General features: G+C 44.1%; 1 protein-coding gene, 1 non-coding gene and 1 pseudogene across 2 annotated transcripts in view; 2 read left to right on the top strand and 1 right to left on the bottom strand.

Annotated features, from left to right (window-relative positions):
- The window catches only part of Orc1 (origin recognition complex subunit 1), a 141,320-nt gene that overhangs the window by 9,908 nt on the left and 112,592 nt on the right, over nt 1-18,820 (top strand). The window lies entirely within an intron of this gene.
- LOC137628021 (small nucleolar RNA U3) lies at nt 3,350-3,519 on the top strand (annotated as a pseudogene).
- Nucleotides 14,418-14,623, bottom strand: LOC137628008 (small nucleolar RNA U3). Its single transcript, XR_011041312.1, has one exon. It is a non-coding gene; the product is annotated as a small nucleolar RNA U3 (small nucleolar RNA).

The raw sequence follows: 18,820 nt of genomic DNA, 5'->3' as shown, positions 1-18,820 counted from the left end.
TGTATGAATGCCAATATTCAAGAACTCTGGTAGTTTTACATGTACTCAACATTGTCATATAACATTGGGAGCAGGGTTTTAGCTCTACAATCCCAAACAATTCTGTGAAAAATATCTCACAAACCCAGCAGTAGTCATCAACTCAATGTCCACAGTTAAATTTCAACCAGCTGTCCTTGACCTTAACCACATGACCTTCCATAAAAATTTTTGCACAAACATGATTGCAAAAGTTTTTCAATTAACATTTGAATGTAAAATGGCCGGCTATGCCAGCAAACTACTTTGGGGGTTGTGACGGCTGGTCTAATGGCCTCTGTCAGGAGTGAAAGCTCCGGGCAATGTGTGTTGAATATAAGTAATCTGTGCTTATCAATTGAATATAGATGGTAATTGTCTCTCATCAACATGGCATTGTGTCATATTCTTAAGAAAAAGGCAAAGTAAACCAAATCCTGTAAGGTCCTATTCTTCCTCCTCATCTCTTCTGTAAGCAATATACAATTCTGGCAACATAACTTTACCTTGTTAGATTTGATTCTTGTTCAATCGAAATAATTTTCTCTGTGAAATTCCTAAGCTGGTAGTTTCTAATTCATTGTTGATTCGTTTTGAAATATTTTTGTTTGTAGGAAAAATATTCAATGAATAGCATTAAGTTCATAAGACTTGATAAACTATTACAAAATGATGAAAATTAACATAAATGTCACCAGTTTTGAGGAGAGTCAGCATCCAATGTGACCAGTAGTGTCAGTTTCTATGTTGAAGGTATAGTCGCAAGTCTCAACTCAGTTCCCACACTCAAAGGATCTCGCTGCCAGCTCAGAAGGCCGCTTACCCGGCGCAGAGGACACCGCTCACCTGGCGCAAAGGACACCGCTCACCCGGCGCAGAGGACACCGCTCAGGCGCTCACCCGGCACAGAGGACACCGCTCACCTGGCGCAGAGGACACCGCTCACCTGGCGCAGAGGACACTGCTTACCCTGCACAGAAGAGACCGCTCACCCGGCGCAGAGGACACCGCTCACCCGGCGCAGAGGACACCGCTCAGGCGCTCACCCGGCACAGAGGACACCGCTCACCTGGCGCAGAGGACACCGCTCACCTGGCGCAGAGGACACCGCTCACCTGGCGCAGAGGACACTGCTTACCCTGCACAGAAGAGACCGCTCACCCGGCGCAGAGGACACCGCTCACCCGGCGCAGAGGACACCGCTCACCCGGCGCAGAGGACACCGCTCACCCGGCGCAGGTGACACGTGCTCCACTGCCATCTGGCTGGCTGGTTTTCTACTGTTCCAGCCAGGATTCTACAGCCACCATGTCTGTGGCTGTTCCAGGGTTGAAAGACTTTGGATGGAGTCTGTATCCCAATTGGATCCGCCATTGCAAAAACCTATACACCTCTCCAAACACCCGCTGCCACTGCTCACCCTGCGGGGTGTATTACAGCTACAGGAAGGATCTCATCAATCATGTTGGCTTTGTGCCTGAGCAGGATCCAGAGGTGGCTTACCACAATGTAAGATGTGAATGCCAGGACTGCAAGTCCCTCACAATCACTTGCATCCCTATTTTCAAGGAGCAAGAGGTCAGACCACAAAGATTGGTATCACACCCAATACGTTGGGGAAAACCGATAGCCAACCTCTTCACAGCACTCCCTCGGCCGTCAAGTCCCAAACCCCCCGAGGAATCTCCAAGTGGGAGGCCCCATCACCACACCTGCAACTGTGCAAAATGCTTAACAGAGTACCTGGCTGAGGAAGTTAGAGAGCCTGCCCCTGCACCGCAACCCTCCAAACCTCCACCCATCGAGCCACAGCCCATCAGAGTTGTTAGTCAGGCTGCCCCTGAACCAAACTCCACTTCAACTGCTCCTGAGGCACCACCAACCGCTCCAGTGGCCTCTCCGACTGCTGCCACTTCAAGACCTGTCAGAGAGGATTCTGCTATGGACCTAATTCGGCTCCTTGCCGAGTCCCTCACCACCTCTGGCACCCAAGTGTCAGTGGAACCCCCGCATCCCACGCCATCTCAGCAGAAGCAGCTTCCTAAGTTTAAGCTGCCAGCCACTGAAGAGACACCCTCGTATGCGGCAGTAGCTGCAATTGCCGCTGCCAATCCAAGGATGAAGATTACTGCCAGAGCCAATCTCAAGGGTGATATGATTATCACCCCCAAGGACCAGGAAAGCGTTAACCTTCTTCAGAGGGAAACCTCCCTGGTCTATCTTGATCCAGCCAAGAAATTGAGGAAGGCAGTTGTCTGCAACTTCCCCACCAACATGCCACTGTCCTTCATCATGGACTGCGACAATGTTGCTAACGCTGAACGTCGCCTGGGCAGCTACAAACAGCCCACCAAAAGAGTCACTGTCACCTTCATAGGACCAATCCCCAATTCACTGGACCTTGGACTATGGGGAACCTTCCCCATAAAGGACTATGAGACTGGTCCATTACGCTGTTTCAACTGCCAGCGATTTGGTCATCACCAGGAGGAATGTAGAAGCCCTACTGTCTGTGGAGTCTGTAGCCATCACCACCAAACTCTAGAATGTATAGAAGCACACAAGGATGGGTTAGAGACTTTTGCAAAGTGCCCCAACTGTACTGGATCTCACCATGCCTGGAACAAGAGTTGTCCAGAGCTACTTAAGAGATTAGCAGCACCACAGCAGCCACCGAATCCCCCAAGGGCTGCACGTTCCAGACCTCCTCCTCGTCTGTCCACTGGTCCTGACCCAGTCACCATTCCTATTCCCAATCCTAACCAGATTCCTAATCCTTCCCCTTCAGCTTCCACCCTTATCTCCCAAGTTGAGCCACTGCCCCTAGATAGGGTGATCGCCTTGATCTTACAGCTTATAGTTAAAGCCTGCTTCCCCCTAGTATCTCCCCCCGAAGAGCAAGGATAAGCAGTTATGCTTAGAGCTGCTCCTGTTCTCTTCTACTAATGCTTTCAATCTCCTCTCCCAGTCTCTCCTACTCACTGGGACTTGCTGCTATCACCACTTTTATCTACCACTAAAGCTGTTCCTTTCAATTTCAGTATTGGTCTGATTGGTCCTCCTAGCAGTCATGCTCAAGGGGCTGATCTGCTGCACCTCCCTTACTGCAGTTATGCTCAAGGGGCTGAGCGGCTGTATGTCCTTTTTGAGTACCTGTTTTGGTTGTGTGTGCTCTTAGACGAACTAATTCTCATGTAACTCTGAAAATTAAGATTGCTATGGGCGGAGCAAAACTCTAAATGCAAAATGATTCTTGTAAGCCGAGACGTGGATAGACTCTGACCACACCGGTCGAGTCTTTCCACCTTGAGGGTTATAAATTCAAGTCTAAGAGCCAAGGCCCGGGCAATCTGTATGAACGAGTTCAACCACGATGACGAAGTTGAGTGTCATCCTCTGAGCGGGAAGCGGCTCTGGAGTATTAACTTACTGCTGAGCATTGAAGACCGTTCCCTCATGGGCTCGCCCTTGAGTGGAGGAGGACGTCACAGGCTGAGTGGTTGACTCCAATCCACTATTGGGTCTTATGACTTAATTTTAACATTCCCTCTAAGGGATAAAAATGTCACCAATGAACAACTCCCTGATAAGGAAAATTAGGTTTTTATGAATAGTACTTACCAGGCAGTTATATATATATAGCTGATATCTTTAACTTTCGGCAGAATTTTTCAAAACGAGGCAACCGCCTTGTGGTGGTTGGGAGGTAGGTGGTTACACCCGTCACTGGGTGGTACGAGGAATCATTCCCATGTTCTATACTTCAGTTCATCTCTGCCGGCTGGATCGAAAACATCGTTGGTCCAATATTAAGAGTTTTTCTAATCGCTTTCCCTTCTTCGCTGTTTTGGACTTCATTTGGTGAAGTACACTGATTTAGGGATTTGGCCATTGTGTTTTGTTATTATTATTGTACTATTTGCTTTGTTTATCATGAGTGAAAACTTAATTTTCGTGTATGTGCGAGTGATGTATGCAAGGTGAGGTTACCGAAAGTGTCGGTTGACCCTCACAGTTTGTATGGGTTGCAGGGGTTTTGTATGTGCACTATATAATAGGTGTAAAGAATTAAAACCTGATGGCGGAAATACGTTTCGCCAACTCTATGACGTCACAGTCGTGTGACGTCATCTACATTGTATATACATTGTATGACTTGCAAATTCTCTTTATTTGCTTTTTCTTGTAAAGAATGGAAGGAATTCCATCTTTTATAAGTTTTAACTTTTATCCCTTTTACCCCCAAAGGACGTACTGGTGCGTTTCACAAAACACATCCCTTTACCCCCATGGATGTACCGGTACGTCCCTGCAAAAATATGCTATTTACAATTTTTTTTTTTTTTTTATAATTTTTTGAGAAAATTCAGGCATTTTCCAAGAGAATGAGACCAACCTGACCTCTATGACAAAAATTAAGGCTGTTAGAGCAATTTGAAAAATATATACTGCAAAATGTGCTTGAATAAAAAATAACCCTTGGGGGTTAAGGGTTGGAAATTTCCAAATAGCCTGGGGGTAAAAGGGTTAATGTAAAATTTTAAAGAAAATATTTGTCCATTTGGTATTCGTTCTTTAAATCATCGATCTAATTTCATAGATTAAATAGAACTAGCGTATGGTTAATTTGCACTGTGTAGTTCTCATTACAATCGATGCAGTCCCAACATGCCTTGGTAGTGTTCTTTTCGATATTGGGAATTCTAGTTTTAGTCGTATATTCATTTATATGTTCCAATTGTAAAGTGTGGCAAATTAAATGTCATAATTACCTACCCGGTAGTTACATACAACCACCGGGAAAGCTATACGTTAAATGATTAAAATGAACAGAAATAGGAAAAACAAATGTAATCAACTATTAATTCCAAGGGTTTTCAAAAACAGTGATTTGTTATGATAAAAAAGAACAGATATAGCAATAATGTATCTATATATATATAAATATATATATATATAAATGTAAACAACCCTTAAATCTTGAAGGTTCCCAAAAAAAAGTGATTTTACCGGTGGTTATATGTAACTACCGGGTGAGTGTGTTCAACATTTATTTTTAAACTCAACTCTTGCCCGGTGGTTATTTTTATGTGACTGCCGGGTAAGTATGTTTGAAAGTTTATTTTATTATGGAAATGTCAGTTTAATATTTTATAAAAATATTTTGTTACAATTTATATAGCAAGTACTAGAGACGATTTTGCATTCTCATTCAAGCCCGTGGCAGCAGAATAAGTTCTCTCACAATGGACAGGACTAATTACTGTATGGTCTTTTGTTTAAAAGCATAAGTTTCAGTGCCTAATTAGGGCAGTGAATTCATTCAGCACAGTGGACGTCGTTTTCCTAGCCTTAGACCTCTTCCAAGCTCCCCGGCCCATGGGAGAAGGAACGTCGATCGGCGAAAGGAAACGAGAGGCGTTAGCTCACGAGCAAACGTCCTCGTGAGCGTTCCTGTTCACGTTCCCAAGAATGCTCGCCCTTGCCATGGGAAAGCAAAGAGCGTTGGACGTTAAGCTACTTACACTGCTTTTAGAGTCTTGCATTGCATCACATTTGCTGATAATGGTAATACTATAAGTCATAGATATTCGCTGATAATATCAATGCTTACGAACCAACATAGACACGGTTTTTGTCCCAGAGGGCCAGTCGGCCATATGAACCCTCTGGTCGGTACCGAACGCGCCGAGCGGCATAATGAAGTTCATTTTGCCTTAACGCTCGGCGCTAAGTCTTTCAAGGCAGGACGATCGGCGCCTCGTCTTTCAGGACGATTGCCGCCTCATCTTTCAGGACGATCGGCACCTCGTCTTTCAGGACGATAGGACGATCGCCGCCTCGTCTTTCAGGACGACAGGACGATCGCCGCCTCATCTTTCAGGACGATCGGCACCTCGTCTTTCAGGACGACAGGACGATCGCTGCCTTGTCTTTCAGGACGACAGGACGATCGCCGCCTCGTCTTTCAGGACGAACGCCGCCTCGTCTTTCAGGACGATCGCAGCCTCGTCTTTCAGGACGATCGCTGCCTCGTCTTTCAGGACGACAGGACGATCGCCGCCTCGTCTTTCAGGACGACAGGACGATCGCCGCCTCATCTTTCAGGACGACAGGACGATCGCCGCCTCGTCTTTCAGGACGACAGGACGATCGCCGCCTCGTCTTTCAGGACGACAGGACGATCGCCGCCTCATCTTTCAGGACGATCGGCACCTCGTCTTTCAGGACGACAGGACGATCGCCGCCTTGTCTTTCAGGACGACAGGACAATCGCCGCCTCGTCTTTCAGGACGAACGCCGCCTTGTCTTTCAGGACGAACGCCGCCTCGTCTTTCAGGACGTACGCCGCCTTGTCTTTCAGGACGAACGCCGCCTCGTCTTTCAGGACGATCGCAGCCTCGTCTTTCAGGATGATCGCTGCCTCGTCTTTCAGGACGACAGGACGATCGCCGCCTCGTCTTTCAGGACGACAGGACGATCGCCGCCTCGTCTTTCAGGACGACAGGACGATCGCTGCCTCGTCTTTCAGGACGACAGGACAATCGGCGCCACGTCTTATAAGATCTTTGTCAAAGGATGACATTAGTGATCACTTTTCTCCTGTTGAATTATTTGAGATTAACAGAAGGAGAAGATCCTAAGCTCTGTTGCTCCACGTTCCCCACCCTCTGAATTTTCATGTGGTCATTAATGGAGCTTTAAGGATGATGGGAGACTGGTTAGAATCTCAGAAGGATCAAGGAAAGACAACTTTCTTTTTTCCTCTGAATAAACTGGACTCTAGATCCTGTATCTGGTACGAGATTATTATTATTTTTTCTAGCAAGCTACAACCCTAGTTGGAAAAGCAAGAGGCTCCAATAGGGAAAAAATAGCCTGGTGAGGAAAGGAAATATTGAGATAAATAAATGTTGAGAATATATTAATCATTCATTCTTAAAACAGAAACCTATACAGTAATGCCAGCTTCCTTATCAGGTAGGCCAGGATAGCAAGGGTGGAGGTCTAGCCACGTTAAGGTCGAAGACCTTGTGGCAGCCCCACAGAGATTTTTTACAGCCCCCTTGGTGGATTGCTGAGTCTCTTAAGGAATACAGGCAATGAGGCTGGATAATTTTGAAATCAGAAGTCATAATTGAGGTACGCACCTCTCCTTTTTTGTTTCTCTATTCTTTCTCAAGAGTTGGTCAAAGACAGGTGTTGGTGTCTTAATCAGCAAGAAAATTTCTGCATGCTTTTTCTCTAACCGCACAAACAAGAGTAGGAGCCAAACTTAACTACTTCTGGCGAGCCTGGGAGAGGAGAGGAGCAGACCTTTGGTCCGTGTTTTTACTAAAGGATGGATGCGAAATCTTTTTCCTAGTGAATCCTCCTTTGTTAGTTACTCCGATAAGACCTTTCTGCCTAACCGACTTTGCAACATCAAATGTCTCTCTTTTGGGAGAGGGAGTCTTTTGTCCGGTCCTGGACATAAATGCTCTTAACGCCTTCGTTCAGAAGTCAAAGTTCTCCATGGAGACATTGAAATCATGAACTATATAAGACTCATGTCAGCCTGGTCACAGGGTGAAGCAGAGTTTGACTGCTTTCGCCTCCAGGCAGTAGAGCCAGACTACACAACTTCTGGCAATCTTTGGAGAAGAGGGGAGCAGACCTTTGGTCAGTACATCTTCTAAAGGAGGTTTACAATTTCCTTTTATAGGGAAACCTCCTTTAGTTTTAGCTCCAACAAATCTCTCTCCCAGATCTAGAGAGGAGTCTAAGTGGCAGGCTATGCAATCAAACTTTATCTGAGGTTTGTTTACAAGGAGGAAAGGGGGAAGAATGGGTCAGTTTCGGGCCATGTGTTTTGGTCTCAGCTCTGCCCCTCTAATGTTCACGAAACTTTTGCTTAATGTAGCAGAATACTGCACTCAAGAGAAATCAGAGCATCCCTGTATCTGGACGCTTGGCTTCTCAGAGCTCCTTCTTACGATCTTCATGAAGGATTTTTAGATAACGTTGAGCCTATCAGAAGAATTGGGTCTTCCTGTCAACAAGAAGAGTCTCTTCTGACACCAGGGCGCTCAGCGCCACGTCTTTTAGAACGTTCAGCGTCTCACTCTGTTAACCTCTCGGTGCCACGTCTTACAGGACGATCGGCGCCACGTCTTACAGGACGATCGGCGCCACGTCTTACAGGACGATCGGTGCCACACCTTCCTGGACGCTCGGCTCCATGTCTTACAGGACTATCGGCGCCACGTCTTAGAGGACTATCGGCGCCACGTCTTACAGGACTATCGGCGCCACGTCTTAGAGGACTATCGGCGCCACGTCTTACAGGACGATTGGCGCCTCGTCTTTCAGGACGCTCGGCGTCGAAGATCTAGCATGAGGCATGACATTGAACATGAGAATCTAGGACTTCGTGATGACACTTGTCGAATCGTATGTCGAGATCAAAGACGCCTTCGTTCCGATCTCTTGGATCAAGAAAGTTTTTATCGAGCGAGGTTTGTTCAAGGGCAAAGAAACATTGGGGCAGACATGCTCAGCAGGAAGAGACTAGTTATTCCAACAGAATGGTCTCTCAACCCGCAAGTCTGTCAGTCTCTGGATGTTGTGGGGCAGACCTGTAACAGACCTTTTCGCCTCCAACTTGAACAAGAGGATCCCCAACTACTGCTCCCTAGTCCCGGACGAGGAAGCTGTAGCAGTGGACGCCTTCTTGATGGATTGGACGGGGATGGACATGTATGCGTTGCCCCCGTTCAAGATCATTAATCTGGTCATCAGGAAATTCGCTCTCCTCGATTCGGGACGAATGATCCTAGCGGCTCCATTCTGGCCTGCAAGGGAATGGTTTACGGAAGTGGTGGGCATGCTGATGGACTTCCCAAGAAGACTGCGGCAAGTCCAGATCTTCTCTAACAGCCCCACTTCGAGAGGTATCATCAAAACCCCCTTGCTCTCAAGCTGACTTCCTTCAGACTGACTAGAAGCTTGTCAGATCTCGAGGCTTTTCGGCACAAGCGGCGAAAGCTATCGCCAGAGCAAGGAGGATCTCTTCACAAAGAGTCTACCAATCTAAGTGGGAGACCTTTAGAGCTTGGTGCAGACGGCACAAGATTTCCTCAACCACTACCTCTCTGAGCCAGGATGCTAAGCTGGCTGTATCTACCATCAATGGATACAGCAGTATGCTCTCGGCCGTCTTTAGGCATAGAGGCCTAGAGTTGTCCCAAAATAAAGATTTGCAGGACCTCATTGGGTCTTTAGAGACGATGAAACAGGTACTCTTAAACCTGGATGTGGTGTTTAAGTTTCTGTGCTCCAAGAAATTTGAACCTAGCTTGCAAGTCTCTCTTCGAGATTTAACAAAGAAAACCCTCTTCCTTATGACTCTAGCGAATGCTTAAAAGGTCAGCGAGGTCCAGGCGATTGAGAAGCGGGTAAGCTTCAATCAGGATAGAGCGGTTTGTGCCTTAAGGTTCGACTTTCTCGCCAAGAACGAGAACCCTTCGAAACCCTGTACTAGGACGTTTGATGTCATTAACCTCACGAACTTAGTGGGTCAAGAGCAGGAAAGACTCCTCTGCCCTGTTAGGTCCCTCAAAGCTTATTTGGCTCACACTAAGAACGTGAGGTGTGCATCCAACTCGTTATGGTATTCAGTGAAGGATACACAAAAATGCCTGTCAAAGAACGCTTTGTCCTTTTTCCTGAGGGAAAATATTAGGGAAGCCCACCTCTTATGTGAGGAGGAACACTTCGCCCTGTTGAAAGTACGGGCTCACAAAGTGAGAGCCATTGCTACCTCACTGGCATATCAGGAAAATATGTTAGTTAGGCAAATCATGGATGCAATTTTCTGGAGGAGCAACTCTGTCTTCGCTTCTCATTACCTCAGAGAGGTGAGAGTAGACTATGGCAAGTGCTATACGTTGGGCCCATACGTAGCTGCGGCTTCTGTATTAGGCAAAGGAGTTACTAACCCCACTCAACCTTAGTTTGTATGCATGTATGAGGGTTTGTGTTTTTATGATTGTCTGAGGACTTCGTCTTGTGGTACGGTTCCCTCAGTCTAGATAGATTGTTTATATCTATGCTACAAGGTTAGGTGGTTAGTTAGTAAGGTTGCAGTTTTTTTATTATATGGGGCAAAGGTAGTTTCTGAAGTCTAGTCAAGTTGTTGGTCTTACCCCTTTGACAGACTCGATTGAGTTGTTTGCAGCATTGCAGGTCTACTCCTGGCTAAACACTCCTAAGGGAAAGCGACTCTAGAGGTTGTATCTTTGAAGTCAGCTACCTTAGCAGGCAAGGAATCAAGGTGTTTTTACCTCCTACAACTCTTTTGTTGTTTCCCCAACGATGTTTACTGTTTCCCTCCTCCAAATGTGTGAATCAGCTATATATATATATATATATATATATATATATATATATATATATATATATATATATATATATATATATATATATATAACTGCCAGGTAAGTACTATTCATAAAAATGGAGTTTTTATGATAAAACAAAGTTTTATGAATTCTTACCTGGCAGTTATATATATATTCGAAGGCCCACCCACCTCCCCTCAGGAGACAGGTCGGGCATAGATGAACTGAAGTATAGAACACGGGAATGATTCCTCGTACCACCCTGTGACGGGTGTAACCACCTACCTCCCAACCACCACAAGGCGGTTGCCTCGTTTTGAAAAATTCTGCCGAAAGTTAGAGATATCAGCTATATATATATATATATATATATATATATATATATATATATATATATATATATATATATATATATATATATATATATATATATATATATATAACTGCCAGGTAAGTATTCATAAAACTTTGTTTTATCATAAAAACTCCATTTTGTCCTACTAACTTATGAAATTTGCCCAATCAGCATTTACAAATTTATCTTCCAATCACTGTTTTTCCTTGGTAATCAGGAACCAAAAGAACTAAGATGGACGGAAGACAGCTTGGTATCCCTATCAGCCTGTTTCATCCTGGAAAAAAGAAATATCCTGGCATATAATCTGAGCAGGTAGACTCAGATCGTTGGCTCTTGAGTGTTTTTTGAAATATCAGATAGCCAACAAGGTCTTGACTTTGTGGGGTTCCCCGCCAATTGACCTGTTTACAATACCCCTCTACCGGAAGCTTCCATTGTCTTGCACCCCAGTACCAGATTCCCAGGCAGTCTGACAAGGTGCCTTACAACACCAGTCGGACAACATGGGCATTTACACGTTCCCCCTCTTCAACCTAGGAAGGAGGCTCTGAACAAGGTAAGGGCATCACAAGATCTCTTGATGACCCTAATTGCTCCAATGTGACAACATATACCGTAGAATGGTTCCCAGACCTACGGTGTCGGCCATTCAAGGGGATGGGGGCAAGTGACACTCAGCTTCATCCCTGAGTGTGCATGCACATTTTGCCTGGATCTAATGTCTGGGTGGGGGCTCTTAGATAGTCAGTCATAGCCCCCAAGGGGGAAAAACCCAACCGGTGTGGTCAGGGTGTAGCCAGATCTCAGCCCACGACAATCTTAGCTCAAGACTATTGCTCCGCCCTGAGCAATCTTAATCTTAAGTGTTACTAGAGAACCAGTTCGCCCAAAAGCACACAACTTTGTGGTTAAGACTCAAAATTCGGCTTTAGCAAATCCTAGATTTGGGCCTTCTTGGATTAAGTCTATTCTGTAACAAATGATCCAAATCGTGCGTGTGTACAGATTGCCTGGAACTTAGTTCCGGACGGGGGCTCTTAGGCTGTGCGTCATAGCCCTCAAAGGTGGAAGACCCGGCCGGTGTGGTGAGGGTCTAGCCAGATCTCGGCTCATGAGAATCTAAGCACGAGTATTGCTCCACCCGGAGCAATATTCATTTTTTCAGGGTTACTAGAGAATCAGTTTGCCCATGAGCATACACAACCAGAACAGGCACTCAGAAAGGACATACAGTCGCTCAGCCCCGAGAGCATAACTGTAGGCAGGGAGGTGCAACCACTCTGCCCCAAGAGCATGACTGCTAGGAGGACCTGGTAACCAGGCTCATACTGGAACTGAAAGGAAGAGGTTAGTGGTAGGTAAAAGTGGTGATAGCAGCAAGTCCCAATGAGTAGGAGAGACTGGGAGAGTAGAGAAGAAGCTTTAGTAGTAGAGAAAAAGAGCAGTTCTAAGTATAGCTGCTTATCCTACTAGGGGAGAAAGAAGGGATTGAATAATGTTGGGAGGAGTCTGAACAAGGGAGCAGACTTAAGCTACAAGCTGGTAGATCAAGGGGATCAACTTTTCAAGGGGTAAGGCTTCTACTTGGGAGATAAGGGTGGATATTGAAGGGGTAGGGGCTGGGGGACCATGACTAGGATCAGGATCAGTGACTTGGGTGGGAAGTGTTGCCGGAGCAGGTGCAGTGACTGGAGTAGGATTGGTAGGAGGCCAACGTGGTGGTCTGGAACAGGGAGCCCATTTGGGCTTTGGTGGCTGTGCTGATGTTGTTGTACCAATCTTCTGCAGGCAGTCTTTTGGTGGCCAAGATATTGACAGTTGAAACACCGTAGTGGCTCAACTTCCAGGTCGAGTATGGGGAACATTCCCCAGAGACCTAGGTCCAATGTAGCTGGAATCTTCCTGATGAAGGTGACTAGGACTCTCCTGGTTGGTTGTTTGCAGCTGCCCAAACGACATACTGCCTGTTGTACATAGCTGCAATCAGTGATGAAAGACAGCGGCATGTCGGTGAGGAAGTCACAGACTACTGCCTTCCTTAGTCTCTTGGTAGGATCCTGGTAGGTCAATGAGGCCTCCTTCTGAAGGCAGATGCACTGCCGTGGTCTTATGGGGTGATAATCAAGTCACCTTTAAGGTTGGTTATGGCTTTGATCCTGATGCTTGGGTTCACTGTTGCCATGGCAGTCACAGTTGCATCACCAACCACAAAGAAGGTCTAGGAAATCTAAGATGTTCTAATTGTGCCCTCTCTCATCACGCTTGAACCACGAGGTGCCCAGAGTTTCTGAGATGGATTGCAGCCTTGAAAGATGCCTTGCAGTCAAGCCCACCCAAAGCACCATCAATGCTGCAGCAGCTTCCCAAGCCCCACAGAATATGTCGTCAGAGGTCTCAATGCATACATACCACTTCCCGTGTAATCCCAACCTTCCAGTGACAACACCTTCTTCTTCCAAACCTACCGTCATCCCTCACTCAACAAATAGTCATTGTCCCTAGCAAACCTAAACCTTATCCCCAAAGCCACGTCTCTTTGTCGTCTCCGTATTGGTCACACTCGGTTGACACACGAGTTTCTGCTGAAGGGCCAACACCAACCGTATTGTGACAACTGTTTGGTACCTCTAACAGTAAGGCATTTGTTGACCGAATGCCCCAATTATAACAACTTGCGGAATAGATATTTGTTTGAGGCTCGAGGTGAGGGTGGCAGGTTCATCCTTGCCAAGATTCTTGGAAATGATGTGTCCTACCATGCAAGTGGTATTTTTAGATTTCTTTCAGAAGCAGGTCTTCTGAAAAATATTTAACTTTTATGACATTCAATTTTTATGATTTTAATTGAATACTCTTTAATTTTTTATTTTGCTTCATTTTTTATTTTTGTATACATAAATTAAATGTTACCGGCGTCAATGACCTTAGATGTCAGGATGCCTGAAAACTTTAAATCATTCATTCATTCATTCCCCAAAGCCCTTCACATTTTCTCCAATGTCCTATCCCTTTTCTAAGTCCTCAAATCCCTTGAATCACTTCTTTCCCCCAAAAGCCTCTCCTCCCGTAGAACAAGGATAACATTTTGCACTTATAACTACCCTTTCCCTCCTATTCAACTCTTCCGACTCCTCTACTCCCTGGGACATGCTGCCATAAAAGTTTTTCAACCACTAAAACTCTTCACTTCAGTTCCATAAGGAGTCTGCCATTTGGGGTACAGTTACAGTCTTAGGATGGAGCAGGTGCCCTTGCCTTGTCGCATCCTTCCTAGAAGAAAAAGATTGCTATATTTTGCAGTCATGCTCTTAGGATTGAGCGACAACACACAGTGCACTTTTTTTGCACCCCTACTTGTTATGTCGTAACTGACATCCCTATGACCATGAGTCGAAGATTCTGGGTAATCTATGCATGCACGATCTGTAAAATACACAGAACAGGGTCTTCATCTATTTTGACAGGCTATATTTGGTACCCAATAAACTAGGAAAAACCATGATGGAAGCTAAATTTATAAATGTAAATTGGCCAAACTTTATAAGTTAATTGGAAAAAGCATAACTCTCCATTTTAAGGAGTTGTTCATTGGAGAGATTTTTATTCCCTGAAGGGAATGTTAAAAGAAAGTCATAAGACCTAATAGTGGATTGGAGTCAACCACTCAGCCTGTGACGTCCTCCTCCACTCAAGGGCGAGCCCATGAGGGAACGGTCTTCAATGCTCTGCAGTAAGTTAATACTCCAGAGCCGCTTCCCGCTCAGAGGACGACACTCAACCTCGTCATCGTGGTTGAACTCGTTCCGAGTTTTGGACTTAAACTCGTCAATCACACTATAGAATTGATCCTATGTAGTATGATCATACCTTCAGCATCCAAATTTCTACTACTGGTCACGCTGGATGCTGACTCTCCTCAAAACTGGTGACATTTATGTTAATTTCTATTGTTTTGTAATAGTTTCTTAAGATTTGAGAACTTAATGCTATTCAGTGAATATTTTCCCTATAATGCTTAAACAAAAACATTTTCAAACGAATCATCGATGAATTAAAAACCACCAGCTTAGGAATTTCACAGAGAAAACTATTTCGATTGTACAAGAATCAAATCTAACAAGGTAGAATTGTTGCCAGAATTGTATATTGCTTACAGAAGAGATGAGAAGGAAGAATAGGACCTCACAGGATTTGGTTTGCTTTGCCTTTTTCTTAAGAATATGACACAATGCCATGTTGATGAGAGACAATTACCATCTACATTTAATTGATAAGCACAAATTACTTATATTCAACTGTATGATTTTCATGTCAAAATTGCTTCTGTTTACAGATACGAAGAACACTTTGGTCAAGTCGTTCATATCGAAATGTCACACACACTCACAGATTGTCTGGAGCTTTTGCTCCTGGCAGAGGCTCTTAGACCAGCAGTCATAGCCCCCAAAGTAGTTTGCTGGCATAGCCGGCTGTTTTACATTCAGTGGTTGACTGGTACAACTCGTGCAATCATGTTTGCGCAGAAATGTTGACAAGAGGTCATATGGGTGAGATTAAGGAGAGCTGGTTGAAATTTAACTTTGGACATGAGTTTGGGTTTGCAAGCCATTTTTCAGAGTTGTCAAGGATTGTAAGGCTGAAACCCTGCTCTCAATTTTATATGACAATGTAGGCTACATGTAAAAACTACAAGGGTTCTTGAATGTTGGCATTCATACAACTCCATCCAGGAGCAGTTTATCTAAAACTACACTTATCCTCGTATATTCAAACTCAATAAAAGGGCAGTTGCGAGCACTTGAAAGGTGCATGCTACCCTAACATAATATTGTACACAGAGATAGTCTTAGTAAAATTATGCCCCTACTTATTGCATTCAGAAATGCTATATAGACCAATAAGAGTATAAATCTAGGGTATTTTGGATTTTATAAAAAGGGCTTTCCAGCTTAAAAGTCCACCATTCCCTCCATATGTCATCCTACCAAACAGCTCTTTGTATACCTCTCCATTGCCAATATCCTGCCTACAAGCTAGAATAAAAATAAATAAGGAGTGTTGTATTGGAAGACCTAGGATTCAAAAACATTGAAAAGTGAGAGTGCAGAATATAATGATCAAATTTGTTGTAGATTGTAAGGGCACAGAAAGAGATGTGACGCAGAATGGCAAACCTTCCACTCAGTAAAAACAAGGTAATTAAAAACAGGTTGGGGACACCTCGCAGGGTGTAACTGAAAGGCGTAAAGGAACACAAAGGAAATAAATAGCATAAAGGAACATAAAGAGATATAAAACTATGATCTTACTGGTTAATACCCATTAGAAAGAGATTGGTATTATACCTGCGGTAATATTGGCGATTTTCGGCATGGATGATAATGCGAGTGGATAATACCGAACGTTATTGGGCCTCGGGGTAGTTTGTAGCGCTACGGCCAAGCGTCCTAATTTGCTTATTATCGCTCCGACTGTTATCTTGTATAGAATAAAAACATTTGGAAATGGTCTACGGATCTTAAATATGTGCTTAAACGCACACTTTTATGTTTTTTGCCGAAAACCCTAAATTACCCGAAAATTTGTGGCTCGAGTTCTTACTCCGGCCACGAATCTTCTCGCTCCCGTAGTAGGTAAGGGGGGGGGGTCCGGGGAGCGAAGCCCCCCTGGGTAAGGATACGGCTTTTAGCATAGGTTAGGTGGGTTTTTTAAGTTAGCTTCTCCCGCCAAAATCGTTTTTAGAACGACGACCACAGTTCAGAATATTCCAGTTTTCTACGAACTCGATTTTAGAATGACGGCCACAGTCCACCCCACTTTATAATATTCCCATTTTCTATGAATGAAAACGGATCTGGCCGTCACCCTACAAAGGCTCGGGGCCTCGATCTCGGCTACATTTCTAGTGGTTTTTCTATGCCGGGCTCGTTGAGCTTGCAAACCCCTTGGTTCATTATTTCGGGGATATTTTTTTAACTTTCACATAAACAACAACAGCTATATGGGTAGTGCCTGGAAAACTTCTTAATAAGAAAACTACCTATATTGTCCTCCTATACATTCCTTTATTGTCTTCCTATACATTCCTTTACACTTTCTATGACCCTTTACAGTCCTTTAAACTACTCAGCAACACCACACTCCGGATTATGACATACAGTATTCCTGTGGCTTTTCCTTCAGAACAATTTCTTCAGAGTCAGTGAACACATGCTAGGATGTATCATAATTAAAAATGTGGGTATTAGAGTCATGCCGTTTCACACATGACTTCATTTAAACTCTTACCGTCGTCAGTTGTCCTGACTTAGATTCGGAGGCTACCATTCAATTTAGGACAATCAACTTATTCCTGGCTAGCCTATCTATAACAAACCAAACCTTGGCACAGGCTAATACCGTATACATCATAAGCATAGGCTAATACTCTAAGCCTAGACTTAAAGTTAAACTTGACTCTTGCTGTGGAGAAGGACGGATCTTCATTTGTAGTGGAGGCTGAGGGAAAGGCTGGTTCCCGGGGTCTTTTTATTCTTACTTCTACAAGTGCTCGTACATGACAGGTACTCCAAATTGGTACCCTGTAATACAAAGTCTTCATTTAGGACAACGATCCCATGGTAAATAACATGAAATTCGTAGCCTAGGCTATACTGTACTCTTACCTAACCTACTGGTTTCGCTGCACAGTTAGCCTGGCAACTCGAGAATAAACACTTTCGCAAATCTGGGAATAATATTGCACATCTTAATTTACGGTTGAGGCACAATTCCTACGACATGCAAGTGCAGCATGAAACAGTTTCAATACTGGCGAAATTATCGTAACCTTATTTGATAATTCAGTTATTACATTTAAAAAGATAACCACAATAGACAATATCAAGTGTTATTAAAACAAAAATTATAGCTAAAACAAGTGCATACCTTTTACAAGGGAGAAAGTAAGAATTTCACATAATAATAAGGGGAGCAACACCATTTCCCCTCTACACTGATCATTCTCGACTTGAAGAGTGCGCTCTGAGCTTACCTCGCACAGCTTCACCCAAGGCTCACACAACTACGCCTTTGTTTACCTTGTGCACTCAATCACAAACTCTCGACTGCAGACACAACTACTCCTTTGTTACGCCTCTCTACACCTCAACGTATGCACACTGGATCCTACACCATCTCAACCACGTGTGGCTAACATAACAGTTTGATGAGATGAAAACCAATTCGTTTATTAAGACCAGTAATCGTCAAGGGAATTACCATTCAGTTAAATGAAGCATTTCTGTCATTACATTAGGGAGGACCACAGCCTCCGGGTAAATAAGAACACGGTGATCTAAATCTGGTTAGGCGGAGGTCCCTTAGGTTAGAACACATCGCACCTTGATTTCATTACAACTAACGGTCAACGTCAGACACAGTTATCTGTTGCATAAAAAACGGAATCGAAACCCGCTTTTTTGTCGCTGATAGTAAACTATATTGGAATCTACATTTGCAACATATCCAAAACAACACTTTCAGTTGAGGAGTAAAATCCTTTATTGCAGAAGCTTCATCTCTCCGAGATGATATTGCTTGGGTATTTTATCTGTTAGCTGACACAACCCAAATATTAATCCCACAAAAAGAAAGTACAATAGAGAATAAAATTTGTCCTGCATCCTAAAACCTCAAAAAAAGGTCTTACCTGGTTAATCTAAATTATTTTGAAAGGTGTTGCAAATTTTTTGTTGTGCATTATTTTCCAAGTCCTATTGCCCTTTTCCCGCCTCAATACTCACTCTTCCATAGTTCTTACAACGTTCATTACAGGGCTCATTGAATACTGCTGGTTTAGTCGCTGGCTTTTACAATGAACCAATAAGACTTCACGTTGACATGGGTCACATACCAATCAGTTGTTCTTACTAATCAGCAAATGGTCAGTCAAAAGCTGATGATGTTTGCTCAGACATATGGTCTTTATTCTCAAGCATCCTGATATTTCACAATTTTTAAAATCAGTGCTCAATTCAAAATACAGTATTGTACTTCCTGTTTTGCATATAATATACACAAG

This window comes from Palaemon carinicauda, chromosome 35, assembly GCF_036898095.1.
Source record: "Palaemon carinicauda isolate YSFRI2023 chromosome 35, ASM3689809v2, whole genome shotgun sequence".
Taxonomy (NCBI): Eukaryota; Metazoa; Arthropoda; class Malacostraca; order Decapoda; family Palaemonidae; genus Palaemon; species Palaemon carinicauda.
This window is presented reverse-complemented; position numbering and strand designations above follow the sequence as displayed.